The following is a 6,363-nucleotide window of genomic DNA, read 5'->3' on the forward strand; positions in this document are numbered from 1 at the left end:
AATGTCCCCAGACATTATGTCACCACGGACAAATGAAGGAAGAGAGAGGCGTGGTTTTGACAGGTATAAAAGAGGAGGCGGGACAGTTGAAAGAAGAAGCAGAGCCCAGAGAGAAGGAGGGTCAGACGGAGAGAGGAAGCAGAGGAGGAGGTTGTATGAGAGCCCCGGAATAAAGTGAGGGAACTTGAGCGAGTTACACCAGCCACCAAGCAGTTGGAAGCCGAGGTGTACCTATCGATGAGCAAAGAGGGAGGAACGATCGAACCGAAGGGGAGGAAGAGAGAGCGAGACCAGACCATAAACCGAGGACCATACGAACCGAGACCAGACCATAAAAGGAGCGCTGAGACGGAGAGTGGTGATAAACGTTGCATACGCAACCTACTCAGCGCCAGGTGTAAAAGCCTGGCCTGTCAGTAAGTACCGATCCATGCAACGTTCATCCTTGTATAAACCACCAACTGTGAAAACGCGCATGTACTTTACCAATGCACAGTGAACTGGTCATAGTTTCTATCATTGCAGAAGGAGAGAAGAAGAAAAGAAGACAAAGACGACTGGCATAAACCCTCTTCCTACTTACCCCCATATATGGACATGCAGCATTTCCCCCTGAAACGAAACGTGTTGAGTATCTCAAAGCACTTTATTGGCACAGCACTTTTCTTATGAAGTATTGTTGCACAGAAACCCCTGCTAATTGCAAACCTGTTGACCAAGCCCTGCGTAATTTGCACAACTTTATAATTCATTTTATAGTTGTTGTGTAAATTACTTTGTTGTGTTTTAGTTAGGTTTTATTAGTATAGTGTTATTTTGATTGTTTTTAAGGCACAGAAGCCACTGTATTAGGGACTAATAAATATACTTACCTTTTTGATACATTTTGCATCCGTGTCCAGTTTCTCAGGGGAATTTTCTAAAGTGTGTGTTCTCAAAACCAAAGTATTGAAACTTACCAGTAACTCGAACCTGTGAAAGCCTGTAGAAGTAAAGGTGTATTTAAAGGGGACTCTCCTCTATAAAAAAAGTGGCGTAGTCGACAAACTAAACAATATTCAGACTGAAACTCACAATAATTACGCACCCAGCACTTTACTGTGCATTGATATTTTATTGTTGTGAGTTTGATATTGAATTATTTATTAAAGGACAAATAGAGTGTGCAATACCTCAAGATAATTGCAAGTCAAATGTGATACAATTACGGCCTTGTTCACATATTTGGCGTAGCGCGGCAGGACTGGTTGAGAACACACAGAAAAAACCCTTAAGAGAAACTGTACTGTTATTTTGTTATTTTTGTGTTTTGTTTTTGCTTTATAATGATGATGATGCCAGTGTATCCCGGTGCCCCGTGGTTGCCCACTTTTGGTGGTACAGAAGGTGAGAGTAGATATAAGGAATGGAAAGAGCAGATCAAAGGATTATTAAGTACCCAGGAACTAACAGAAGTAAAAAAAGTTGCTATTGTAATCAAAACACTCACGAACGAAGCTAAACGGCAAATTAGTGTGGTTGATGATGGCGAACGTGACACAGTGGCAAAAATCTTTACATACTTAGACACTTTATATAAAGAAACTGTTTCAGTCGCAGAAATGCGCTCTTTATTTTATGGGTGCGCACAGCGTGCAGGAGAGAATGTACAAACCTATATCCTGAGACTTAGAGAGCTGTTTTGTGGGCTGCGGCGACACGACTCAGGCACCGCTCCCTCCGATGCCATTCTTCGTGATCAGTTTATTATGGGCTTAGCTGAGGGCCCTCTGGGCCAAGCCTTAAAAGTATATGCTCGACGACACCCTGATGAAGATTTTGCTGCTCTGCGCGAAGAAGCCTGTCTGTTAGATGCTGAACACGGAACTACTGAAATAATGTGCCACGCTGTTAATCCTATTTCTGTCCCCAAACCCTCTCAGGACCCCGCTTGGAGAGAAAAGTTAAAACAGGAAATCATGGACGACGTTAAAACCCAAATGCAAGGATTCACGCAGGAACTCATGAAAGAAATCAGACCGCTCCTCCGCACTGGCACCGCTGACGCACGATCTCGCACTCCGCCCCCACCTGAACGACGGTACACGGCCTCTCAGCGCTATGAATGGGATGAAGGAGGTAGGCCGATATGTGGACAGTGTGGGCAGGCTGGTCATATAGCGAGGTTCTGTAGATCCGATCGAGCTCAGTTAAACTAGTACGCCCTGTCGCCGAGGTCCGGGGGGCAGAGGTGCAACGTTCACTGAAAAAGTTAAGGGCCAATGAAGTGTTTATTGGGGAATGTCCGACAATTGGGATAATGATGGGGGGAGTCAAATTGCGGGGTTTATTAGATACGGGGTCCCAAGTAACGCTGATGCAACAGAGTTTGTTTAACGAAAAGTTCTCACAAGAAAAGATGGAAAATGGGCCTCTGGTGTTTAGCCTACGGGCAGCGAATGGTCTCGATTTACCATACTCTGGCTATGCCATATTCGATTTAGAATTAGAAGGACTGAAGATACCTGGAAGAGGAATAGTAATTGTGAAAGATGAACATTGTATCCAGCCGCTGATAATTGGAATGAATGTGGTCCACGCCGTGTGGCACGCACTATTCAAATTACCTGGGAGGTCTGTGTTTCCATGCCAACAGGAGAGGACGCCATGGAGAGAAGCCTTCGCCGCCTGTAGGAGGGTGGAAGCCGTAACCCACGAAGATGGAGCGTTGGGCTATGTGTGGCCTGTCGGCCGGCAGAGAATCCGAGTCCCCGCCCGCAGTGAATTAGTAGTATGGGGCCGTGCATGGAAAGGACCAAATGGAGCAGAATACGAGGCCCTGATGGAGGCCATACCGGAAGGGAAGGAGCTGGGAGTGGCCCGAGCGTTGGTCACCGTGCGTAATGGTCGAGTCCCAGTGCGCATCTGCAACCCCCACTCGTATAGCCTGTCCGTGGGCCGATATCAAAAATTAGGGAAGCTGTATCCGGTGGAGGAGGCCGACGTCCGCGGGAGACGAGACCTGAACCTGTCCCTGGGAACCGATGGAGCAGTGGAAGTGTCCCTGGTGAGCATAGAAGACGATGGACCAGTGAAGACCTTACCTGAGGAGATGGAGGAGTTGACCCGACGAGATGACTTACCTGAACAGCAGAGGAAGGAGCTGCATGCGATGATGTGTAAATGGAAGAAGGTGTTTGCAGTCCATGATGAGGATTTCGGGCAGACGGACGTTGTACAGCACCAAATACCGACTGGAGACGCGGCCCATTCGTGAGAGGCACCGACCGCTGCCGCCCTCCATGTACAGAGAAATGAAGACTCTACTGAGTGACATGCTGGACAAGGGAGTGATAAAAGAAAGTTGCAGTCCATGGGCAGCGCCCATTGTCCTGGTGAAGAAAAAAGATGGCAGCTGGCGTTTCTGCGTCGACTACCGAAAACTGAATGCAGTAACCCACAAAGATGCTTTCCCCTTACCTCGGATCGAGGAGACCTTAACGAGCCTGACCAAAGCCCAGTGGTTCTCCACACTCGACCTGGCTAGTGGGTATTGGCAGGTGGGCATGGACCCTCGGGATCGGGAGAAGACAGCGTTCACCACCCCCCTAGGACTGTTCGAATTCCAGCGGATGCCGTTTGGGTTATGTAACGCCCCCGCAACCTTCCAAAGACTAATGCAGCGATGTTTGAGTGGCCAGGTGACAGAATCGTTATTAGTGTACCTTGATGACATTATTGTTTATTCACCTGACTTCTCCTCTCACATGCAGCACCTTGACCAGGTCTTCGAGCGGTTGTGGAGACACGGACTGAAGTTGCGTTTGGACAAATGCAAGCTCCTCCAAAAGGAGGTAAAATTCTTGGGCCATGTTGTAGACAAGGAGGGAGTGCGACCGGACCCTGAAAAGGTGGCGGCGGTAAGAGATTGGTCCCCACCCTCGACTGTCCGTGAGGTCCGCGCTTTTCTAGGTCTGGCCGGGTATTATCGCCGCTTTGTGTCCTCGTTTGCTGCTATAGCTAGGCCACTAAATAGTTTGTTAATCGGAATCCCAAATGATGTCAAGTCCCACCAGTGTAAAATAGTGTGGTCCCCTGAATGCCAAAATTCGTTTAATGCTCTAAAAACTGCCCTCACGCAGGCTCCAATACTGGCTTACGCAGATTATGACCAGCCTTTTGTGGTATATACTGATGCGAGTGGCCGTGGGCTCGGTGCGGTTCTGGCGCAGGTCCAGGATGGCCAGGAACGAGTGATTGCCTACGCCAGCCGAAGTCTACACCCGACCGAGCAAAATGATGCAAATTATAGTTCCTTTAAGTTAGAGCTCTTGGCCCTTAAATGGGCCGTGACAGAAAAATGTAAGGATTATTTAACCGGCGCTCAGTTTACAATATATACAGACAATAACCCCGTTGCGCATCTTCAAACAGCTCGACTAGGCGCTGTGGAACAGCGCTGGGCGGCCCAATTAGCATCGTTCACATACGACATAAAGTATCGACCTGGAAAAAACAATGCAAATGCAGATGCCCTGTCTAGATTCCCTGTTCAACCTGTAGGAGTGGCCGTGGTGGAGTTGACGCCGGTGGCTAGGGAGGATGGGTGGGCTGGAGCTGAGTGGCGGGAAGCACAGGATCGGGATCCAGACATCCAAATGGTGAGGAGTTGTGTAGAGCGGAAGAGGCTGCCTACCCTTATGGAGAAGAAGGGTTGGTCACGGGAAGCCAGACAGCTGCTGCGACAATGGGACAGGTTACGCATACGAGACAATGTGTTATATAGGCAAGTGACTGATCAACATACACAAGAAACATACTCACAACTTGTTTGTCCAGGAGCGCGACGAGAGGAGGTGTGGAAAGGACTCCATGTGGCCGCGGCACACGCCGGGTTAGACCGGACTTTGGCGCAGCTTCGGCGCCGGTTCTACTGGCCGGGCATGGAGGGGGCGGTGCGCCAGTTCCAGCGAGGTTGTGTCGCCTGCAGCCTCCTGAAGGACAGGTTAGAACCGAGGGCCCCCTTACAGCCATTTAAAGTGTCGTATCCTATGGAGGTAGTGGCTATTGATTTCCTCACATTAGGTAGACCTAATGATGCATGGCAGAATATTCTTGTAGCAACCGATTTGTTTACTCGGTACAGTTGGGCTATTCCAACGCGTGACCAAACAGCGCCCACGACTGTCCGTGCGCTTTGGACACATATTATCCAGCCCTTTGGCTGCCCGGCTCGTTTCCACTCTGACAGAGGCCCAAATTTTGAATCTGAATTAATGCAGCAATTGTGTCATACTTACGGTATTACTAAGAGTCGCACCACCCCTTACCACCCAGCTGGTAATGGGGGGGTGGAGAGGTTTAACCAAACCCTGTTGAACATGTTGCGCTCCTTAGATACTGATCGCCAAGGAAGATGGAATGAACACCTACCTGAGTTAGTACATGCTTATAACAATACTGAACATAGTGCTACAGGCTATGCCCCTGCGTTCTTAATGTTCGGTCGCCATCTGAGGCGTCCGGTAGATGTAGCATTAGGAGTACCGCTGTCACAGAATCGAATGGGAGTGGGAGATTGGGTGCAGGATCACCAGAAACGAATGGCCACAGCGTATAGGACAGCAGAGAAAAAAATGGTAAATATAGCAGCACAGCGTAAACAGGTTTATGACCGCCGAGCTGGCATGCCACCGCTATTGCCTGGAGAGAGAGTATGGGTGCGAAACAGGAACCGCCAGGGACAAGGTAAACTGGGCCCATGGTGGGACCCAGAACCTTTTGTGGTGTTGGAGAGGGTGGGGGATGCGGGGTTAGTATATAGGATCCGACCTGAGAAAGGAGGGCGAGATAAAACGATCCATAGGAATGCATTAAAAGTGTGTATAGCCCCCAGGTCCCCGATGGAGAGCCCCGCACCTGCCCCAGTGTCAGAACCGGTGGGACCTGTATGGCCGCCTTATATAGGGTTTTTTCCTGGTCCTAGGGAACCTGAAGGTCCGCGACGCTCTAGAAGAGCGAACCTAGGACAGCCACCTGAGAGGTATGGACATGACGATTAGAACCAGTTGTCAGGGACTGCCAACGGAAAAGTAGGGGGGAATGTGACAAAGGTGAAACGGGGGTTTCTTAAAACTTTTGTAAATGTTTTTATTGGTGCTTAATGTATAATTATTTGCTCATTTAACCACCATCTTATTATTTTTGTACAACCGTTTTGCACTGTATACAATTGTTTTCCCCCGGTCCCTTGGTTCACTCATTGAGAGACATTCAGTGGCAGAGAGGTGGTCACGAGGTCCCGCCCAAGGCCACGGTCATGGCCAATGTCCCCAGACATTATGTCACCACGGACAAATGAAGGAAGAGAGAGGTGTGGTTTTG

This window comes from Gymnoscopelus braueri (assembly GCF_963280865.1).
Source record: "Gymnoscopelus braueri genome assembly, chromosome: 7".
NCBI lineage: Eukaryota > Metazoa > Chordata > Actinopteri > Myctophiformes > Myctophidae > Gymnoscopelus > Gymnoscopelus braueri.